Genomic DNA, 9117 nt, shown 5'->3' with positions numbered 1-9117 from the left:
GGGAGACGAGATGAGATATTGATAGTATAGTTGATTGATCCCTGATCAAGTCTGAAGAAATCCCTGTGCCTCCTACATTCCCCAAGTTATATGAAACCTTTCTCTCCTCTTTTGAGATGTCCTTCATCCCTCTTATGACATCCTTGTGTGTATTGATGGAGGAAGATTGTTGAGGTTGGGATAGCACGGATCTGAAGGACGGTTCCGCTTGGAGCTGGAGGAACACTCAGGTTCTAGTTTTCCACCTTTCATTTAGATTACGTCAATGAAGACATGATGTTTTGTTCTTAATATTTATCGTGTTTATGCATTGATTCATATTGTGATTTGCTTATAAATCTTATATTAATGCATCATTGTTCATTTGCTTATATGATCTAACACGTATATCATGAACCTGCTTTCTATTACTACTGTTGTATATTCCATGCTTGAATAAGTTATAGGTTTTAAAGGCATCAGAAGAAGCAAAGGGTTTGGACCCTACGGGATTGACACCAAACGTAGGACCTCAGGGTAATACCACTACTTCCCAGTTCAATAGTTTAAGCATTTAGATTGTTTGTCTGCACATTTCTTGCTGCTATATGCCCTCTGCTCTATTGGGGTTTTCAACCCAAGGCCCTCGGGTGTTCCCACTCGCAATAGAATTGGTGACTCCACTGGGGAAAACTTTCTTGTTTTCCCTAGTTTGGGTTGTTTGTTCTTGATCAGGGTTTGTTTTCTTGATTTCTTGTTTTTCAGTGTCATTGAATTATTAGCTTCCCAGGCATCAAGTTTGATCTTCTGGATCAAGCCTTAATTTTTTGTTTTTCTTGATTGAGCTATTTATATGGGTTTTTCTTAGGATACAGTCACGTATACACATTATTTTCCTCAAATAGACCTGCATATACACGAGTTTCCTATGTTTGAAATGCGTGTGCATGCCTCTGTGTCTTTACACAGTCGCGTATACATAATTTTGAATTTTTTTTTCAAAATCGTTTTCTCAGTTAGGTCTGTTTCCTAGTGAATTCTGTTATTTTCTAGTCATCCACTATCTGTAGAACTCTGTTCTCTTGCAAGTTTTTAGTTTCGAATCTCTTTCTCAGTGAAAAGTGTAATTGGCCTAGGATTTCTTTTTGAGTAACGTTTTGGTTTGTGTCTTGGGTTCAAGGCTTTTGACTAAAGTTCTTGGATGTTCTAGCTTTCCAGAACAAGAAATTAGTTTCAGTTTCATTTGTAACCCAGATTTTGAATTGTTTTTCTTTTCTTTCCCTTTTGGTTGACCTTGTTGTTTTTTGTGATTTTTGAGTGTCTCTTTGGCAATCTTGAGAGTCTTTCTTGACATTTTGTCAGTTTGTTGAAGTCTAGTACTACTATTCAGATCAGTTTGTACAAGTTTGTAGCCCTTCTCATTTCAAGTTTCATTTATTAATGAGTTTTATAACTTGCAAAGTTTAAGGACTCTTTGTGCTTGTTTCTTGATCTTTGAAATTTAGTAGTTCTTTTTATGACCTCAAAAATTTCTTTAGCTTTTTTAAAAAAAAAAGACAAAAAAATAGTTTTAGCCTTTCTTTTTCTTTCCAAGATTTTGGTTTTTTGGTTTCTTTTGTTTTTGAGCAATTGTGATCTTTTTCAATTTGTTTTGCTTGGTTTTGAGGGAAATTTGTTTTTAAATTTTTGCCCTCTTTATTGTCAAGTTGGCTTATTGACCTTATAAAGAAGCACATTTTCTTATCGTATGAGTATTCTTAGGATCTTGCATCATCATTTAAATTTTCATTAGGTTAGTTTGCATCATAAGAATTCTTAGTCTTTTTAGATTTTGAGTGTGTGTGGAGTGTTCCTGAAAAGAAAAGAAAAAAAAGGAGAGTATTTTGCTTATATAAGTTTTTTGTAGAACCAAGTAGAAATCCCTTTTCATCGAAAGAAAATAACTGCATGCATATAGTTAAGTTTCTATTGGTTTCTTTTGCATCGAAAACATCATAAGTTTCACTCTCATTATACCTTTGACTTAAAGAACAACCCTCTAAAATCAAGCGATTTAATAAAAAGAACTAGAACTTTTTAATTTTATCATTAACAACACCAAGGAGTTTAAGTTCTTTAGGGCCTTGGAATAGGTGAATGGAGAGTTAACTCTCCAAGGCCACTCAAACAATCAAACATAAAAGTTGAATAATGAGTGAAATCCAGTGTCGTTAAAAATATCTAGAAAGCTCTGTCACTAGGAGTCAAGCATGAGGGAGAGTGAAGACAAGGAAGAGAGATACCCCATCTCCTACTTGTTGGATCCCTCCTCACGACTATTTCGCCGAGATTTTGATACGAATTGATGCCCATAGTTGCCATTCCTAGGGATCACATAGGTGGTTACGAAGGGGAATCCCATGACACCTGAGGCAGACATTGCATCACGTTCATCAATACTTCTGGAGGGTACCCTTGCGAAGCTTGGGTGCTTGCACTGGAAAAGGTTGTTGTTTGGAGGTCAACGTAACTGTTTCTATCACCTTCTCTAGTAGGCCTAACCGTCATTACCTCGGACTATTTTCTAAAGGTTCTTGATATTTTTCTTCTTGTATTTTGGTGTCCGGTCCTCATCACTTAGAGTGGAAATACTTGGAAGTAGTTTGATTGACTGTATCTTTAGGGACTTTTTAGAGAGTGCTCTTTTCTCCTGGTAGGCCTAGCTTTACAATTTTTTTGAGTCTTTAATTAGATCTCTTAAAAACAATTAAAAGTGGTTGATCGACCAGTTCGTCAATCTAGGAGGCTTCATGGGATTTCACCTACGAGTGCTGAGCCTTATCCTCGAAGGCGTGGGAGCAATTTTGCTAATGATTTCCAATTAGTGGAAGTAAAAACAGTGGAGATTGATACTCTGGCTGGAGTTATTAATTCACAAAATAGACTTGGTATAAGTAGAGAGTTGGAGAGGAACACTCCAGTCCTTTCTAGAGTCCTCTTCCATTCAGAAGATGTTATTGAGGTTGAAGAGCATCCTGAGTCTCCTTTGACTCCTAATTCTCCTCTTCCTCCTGATCATCCAAACGTTTTTTTATACGTTGGGACTCTAATCAACAGGTCTTCGAGCCTAGGTATTTTTTGATATTTTCCTTCGATGACCACTACTAGGAGCATGACTTCCACCATAAGTGCTACTAGTATGAAAACTCCTGTATCCGTAAAAGGAGGAGGAACGATTTCTATACCTTCTGTTACTCCTAGTACTGTGATATTTGGCTCTACCTCCATTCCATCTTTGAGTGGGGGAACCCAAACTTTCGCCTCTGGCATTGGCTCTATCCCTTTGGAATGTCGACCAGCGCGATTCATTCGGTTCCGTTAAGTTTTCTGTTAGTTGCCTCCATGTCTATGACTTCCATGGCAAGTGGGTCAGATTCTTTTCAGGGTTTCCCTTTTGGGAGTGGTCATATACCACATTCTAACCCATCTTTAGGATCAATACCTTTTCCCTCCATGGGTCAAAGTTATAATCCTTTCCAAGGATGGACAAACCCTGCAGTTAGTGGACTTGGAGCCAAGAATAAATTCTCTTTTGGCCAACAGGGGAATATGCCATATTCTTCTATTAGTTCATTCTAGAGCTTTTCTCCCTATGTTCATACGTGGAACCCTTACCAAGGTCTCTTTGCTCCTTTCAACACCTCTCTAGGGGGCAATTTCACTGGATATGGAAATTTTGCAGTAGGAGTTGGTCAAACTCCAGTTTTTTCTAGACTACAAGGAGCTCCTTATGGTTCAGGTGTTTCTATGAATTACATCAGGCAACTTGGTGCCTTCACAAATCCAGGGTATTCTTTTCAGAATGCTGGGAATTCCACCCAGATCGGGTGGAATCTTAGGGTCCTCCATAACTACCTTTCCTGGCAACATTAAACTTGTTGGACCTTTCTAAATTAACTAATGATATGATCAGATACAACTCAGCTTGGCCTCCGATTCCAACCAAGCTTCTGTCTAATATACCCAAATTCGAGGGGAAGACTGGTGAAGATCTAGGTGACCATATAACCACTTTCCACTTATGTTGTTCATCAAACTCCCTGATATATAATTCAATCAGATTGAGATTATTCAAACGTACCCTAACTGGAAATGCATCTAAGTGGTACATTGAACTCCCAAGGGGAACATTCGCTTCTTTCGGCGATTTGGCTACAATATTTTTGAACCATTTTCAGTTGCCTATCCGTTATGATGTTGGAACTGAGCTATTGGCTAATTTTCACCAAGACCAGGTAACCCACATTTCGGATCATATCCAGGAATGGAGGAGAAGGATGAATCTCATTAAAGCCGATATTCCACAAGAATTCCTTTTTAAATGCTTTCTTAAATCTTTACAACCCGAGATCTCTAAAGACATATCTCTCTTTGGTGTGTTCACCGAAGAACATGCTATTTTTAGAGCCAACCAATTAGAACTTATATATTCTCAATTTGGGGTTATTCAGAAACTTCTACTTGATGCTCCTAGGTCCAAGGTTGATTTATCCAAACCAAAGCCAGTTCCCCATGCTGATGGGCTAGTCGGATCGATCGATGCTAACATGGCCAACCTGCTAAATCAATTGCAGTAGTTATCTTTACAAACTACTTCTTCTATGCAGGCATCACCATTAGTGCCTATGCCTTCTCAACCTACATCTATAAATGTCGTCCAAACTTCTAACCCTAAATGAAATCAACAATCTGATGGGAAGAAGAAAGGATGAGTTAGGAAAAGGAATCAAGATGGGAAGGGTAATGCAAACAAACCCGACAATGATGCTAGAAGGGGTAAAAGAGAGCCTAAGAAGAAAGTAAAATTTCGATGCAAGTTATGCAATGGAGATCATTTGACTCATCTTTCCCTAAAATCCAAGATTTTCAGCGCTTATTAGTTCATCAGGGGTCTTCTAGCTCCCAGGCTATGCTAGCTAACCCTTTTCTTCAAGGGAAATAGTTACTTGCTAGCGCAAACCCTAGTATTGGTACCCCCAGTGGGGACAACTAGGAAGGGGAAAATACATCAAATTTTTACATGATGATTTCACATATTGGTGTTGCTAAACGTTCACGTGATTATGGTGAATTAGAATTATCCAAGGCTAAGTTTTCTCCTAATGTTTCAGGGCCACTCCATATTGAGAGTCTCATAGTTGAGTCTATACCTCGGATGCTGAAAGGCTACACAAAATGCTCGACCATTAACCCTAATGCTAAGGAAACTTAGAACTACTCGATTGTAGAAGATCTAGCTCAGAGTCCTTGTGCTATGTTGGTGTTAAATGTACTTTAGTCGTGCCCCGCACAAAGGAGTTCATTATTCACTACGATCGGAGTAGTTGACCCAAAAATTTATCTTATGCTTACATTCGATATGTCAAACATCAAGAAGAGACTCCCACATCATATGGATTTTCAGATTAAGTCTATGTATCGAAAGACCAATATCTTTCGAATTGTAGTCGATGAGGGAGCTTCCACATGTGTAATGTCCATATCATGTTGGAAGGCTATTGGATCACCTCAGGTTGTTCCTTCACCTACTCTATTGACAACATTTGATGGTCATTCTCATAGACCGCATGGGATTATTCCAACCTTTCCCATCTATGTTGGGGGTAAGGTGGTAAATATTGAAGTAGAGATAGTTGATGTGAATCTGGATTACAATCTCCTTTTAGGTGGGAATTGGATTTATGAGATGGATGTTGTATCATTGTTATTTCACATCCTTTGTTTTCCTCATGGAGGGAGAATTGTAAAGGTTGATGAGATGGATCATTCTACGGGCGACTTCCACACATCTTTTGAATTTACTGTTATGTTAGTAGATAATCGCAAGCAACCTATAGAGAATTTAGGAGTTGGAATGTACTCTTCTTTAATGGGTACCTTTGATCTTCCTGCTTCTACAACTAGAATTAATTCTATTTCATCCTCCAGGCACCTTCTCTAAGAGAGTTCTTTAGAACTCATTATTTTTTGGATCCTTGGCCCTTACCCTCATCTACCACCACATTAGATGAGGTCCAGGTAGGTGGAATGGCATGTCCTATGTCTGCAACAAAAATTGCTTATCAGACTATTGTTAACACTGCAGACTCCGATCCTACTCTTTTTTCACTAGAGGAGCTGGATGGGGATGTGGCTCTGGCCTGGACTCTAGATTCGATTTCTGCTCAGGATTGCTTAGATACTATCTTGCCATCTAAAGAAGCAATTCTAGAAGCAATGATGAGACCATGGAATTGTTTGCATCATCGTTCGTATTTCCTCCCTCATTTGCGGGAAGTAGAATCAAGTTTGTCCAATTCTTGTACTAGTGATGTTCATGTAGTTTTAAACCCTTTGGCTCCAGCACAGTTTTCTACTGAAGGTAATATGTCTGTTATCTCATAAATTGTTCCAGTGAACATCTCTAGGAATCCCAACATTATTGAAAATATCTTCATTGAAGCTGACTATTCCCTTGAAGAAGTTCAAACTTATACCGATCTCTTCAAAGAGTTTCGTGATTTGTTCGCTTGGTATTATCAGGAAATGCATGGAATAGATCCATCTATAGTCCAACATGAGATCAAGACGTATGAAAATGCAAAACCTATTCGTCAGGAACTTCAACTGGTAAACCCTAGAAAAGCAGCAACTATCAAAGCTGAAGTTGAGAAGTTTCTTAAGGCAGGTTTCATATATCGCATTCCTTTATTGAGTGGGTCTCTAATCTAGTCCCCGTAGACAAAAAGCATGAAACGATCCATGTATGCATTGAATTTAGGGACCTAAATAAGGCTTTTCCTAAGGAAAATTACCCCACGCCCTTTATTGATCAGATTATTGATGAATGTGTGGGTAATGAAATTTTCTCGTTTATGGATGGATTTTCTGGTTATAATCAAATTACTATCCATCCAGAGGATCAACATAAGACAAATTTTATTTGTCCCTAGGGTACATTTGCGTATAAAAAGATGCCTTTTGGCCTAAAAAATGTTGGAGCTACTTTTCAGCGGGCCATGTCATATGCTTTTCACGATATCAAGCACATTATCGAAGCTTACTTGGATGATTTAGCTGCTCATTCTCGAAAGAGAATTGATCATCCTAAACATCTTCGATTGATTTTTGAACGATGTCATTTTTATAAAATCCGGTTGAATCCGAATAAGTGTGTTTTCACCGTCACATCCGGTCGGTTGTTGGGATTCATCGTGTTGACTGAAGGGATTCATGTAGATCCCTTCAAGGTTGAGGAAATACTTCAGTTGCCTCCCCCGTCCTCTATATGTCAACTTCAGAGTCTCCAAGGAAAATCAAATTTCTTAAGGAGATTTATAGCCAATTATGCTGAGATCACAAAAGGATCTATGAGAGTTCTTAAGAAAGGGGTCCCATTTCTATGGGATGTTTTCGTGCAACGCTCTTTCGATACTTTGAAAAAAGCATTAACCTCTACTCCTTTGTTGATTCCACCTTATTATAGTAGAGATTTCCTCTTGTATCTCGCTGTAGCAGAATCAACTATTGGTATGGTTAAGGTTCAAGAAGATGATGCCTTATGTGAGCACGTAATCTACTATCTGAGTCGAGGCTTGGTAGGTCCTGAACTGCACTATTCTCCCATCGAGAAGTTAGCTTTGGCAGCGGTCCATGTTGTCTAGTGGCTTATACATTACATTCTTCTTTGAAAATCTTTCGTCTTAGCAGTCGTCAATCCATTTCAGTTTTTTCTCCGTATGCGAGTGATTGGGGGAAAATATAACAGATGGATTGTCATTTTACAAGAATTCAACCTCGAATTCATGTCGGCTAAGTCTAAGAAATCTTTAGTATTTGCAGAGTTGATCTCGGAGTTGCCTTGTGAGGAAGAAATCGTTTATTAGGAAACGTTTCCTAATGAACATATATTTCTTATTTCCTCGCAAGATACTTGGTACGCGGATATTATTATATATCTCCAGACTTCGAAATTTCTGCTCTCTTTTTCCAAGGACGAATGTATAAAATTGTGTCACCTCGCTAAAAGTTATATTATTATAGGTGACACTTTATATCGTCATAGGGTTGATTCAATCCTTAGACGTTGTTTAACCTTGGAGGAAGTTGAGTCTATGCTTAATGATTTCCACAGTGGAGCTTGTGGTGGTCATCTATCTGGGCTTGCTATAGCCCAAAAAAATTTGCGAGTAGGTTACTTTTGGCCTTCGATCTTCAAAGATTATATTGAAGTGGTCAAGAGATGCCATCCCTGTCAGGTTTATACTTAGAAAATTCACGCACATCCGGCTTTGCTTTTCCCTGTGATCATCGTCGGCCCTTTCGCAAAGTGGGGTATTGATTTTACTACTTGTAATCCACCTTCAACAAGAAATCACAAGTATATCATCATAGTCGTAGACTACTTTACTAAGTGGGTTGAGGTTATGCCTACTTTCAAGAATTATGGTGAAACAACAACCTTGTTTCTCTTCAATCAAGTTATTTCTCGATTCAGTATTCCTAAAGAGATTGTCACTAATCATGGCAGTCATTTCCAAAATCAAATGATGTCTGAATTGGCTCTCAAGTTGGGTTTCCGGCAGGAGCATCCATCTCTGTATTATCCTCAGGCCAATGGGTAGGTTGAAGCTGTGAACAAATCCCTTAAAATCATCCTGCAAAGTACGATAACAAAGCTAGATCCGATTGGCACATCATGTTATATATGACACTTTGGCATACTGAATGTTAGTTATATTGCCACTGGTGTTACTCCCTTTCAACTAGTGTACGGGTTGGAATCTATTTTTCCTGTAGAATGTGAAATTCCTTCCCTTAAACTGGCTGTTGAAATTCTTCTTGATACTTCTAGTCTCGAAGAATGCCTCGTTCATTTGGAACATCTCGATGAGCAACGTCGAGATGCCACCATAATCAACGAAGCTCATAAGAGGAGGGTAAAAAATCAATATGATAAAGTTGTCCATCCTAGAAATTTTTCTAAAGGCAACCTTGTCCTAGTCTACGATCAAGAAAAAGATGCCTTGGGGGCAGGCAAGTTTAAATATTTGTGGTACGATCCCTTTATTGTCAAAAAAGTTTTGAAAAAGGGATCTTATGAATTGATTGATTTTGAAG

The sequence above is a fragment of the Pinus tabuliformis genome, chromosome J, assembly GCF_031772625.1.
Source record: "Pinus tabuliformis cultivar Carrire ecotype Pingquan chromosome J, CPIR1, whole genome shotgun sequence".
Classification (NCBI taxonomy): Eukaryota; Viridiplantae; Streptophyta; class Pinopsida; order Pinales; family Pinaceae; genus Pinus; species Pinus tabuliformis.
The sequence above is the reverse complement of the archived record's forward strand: the minus strand, read 5'-3'. Positions refer to the sequence as shown.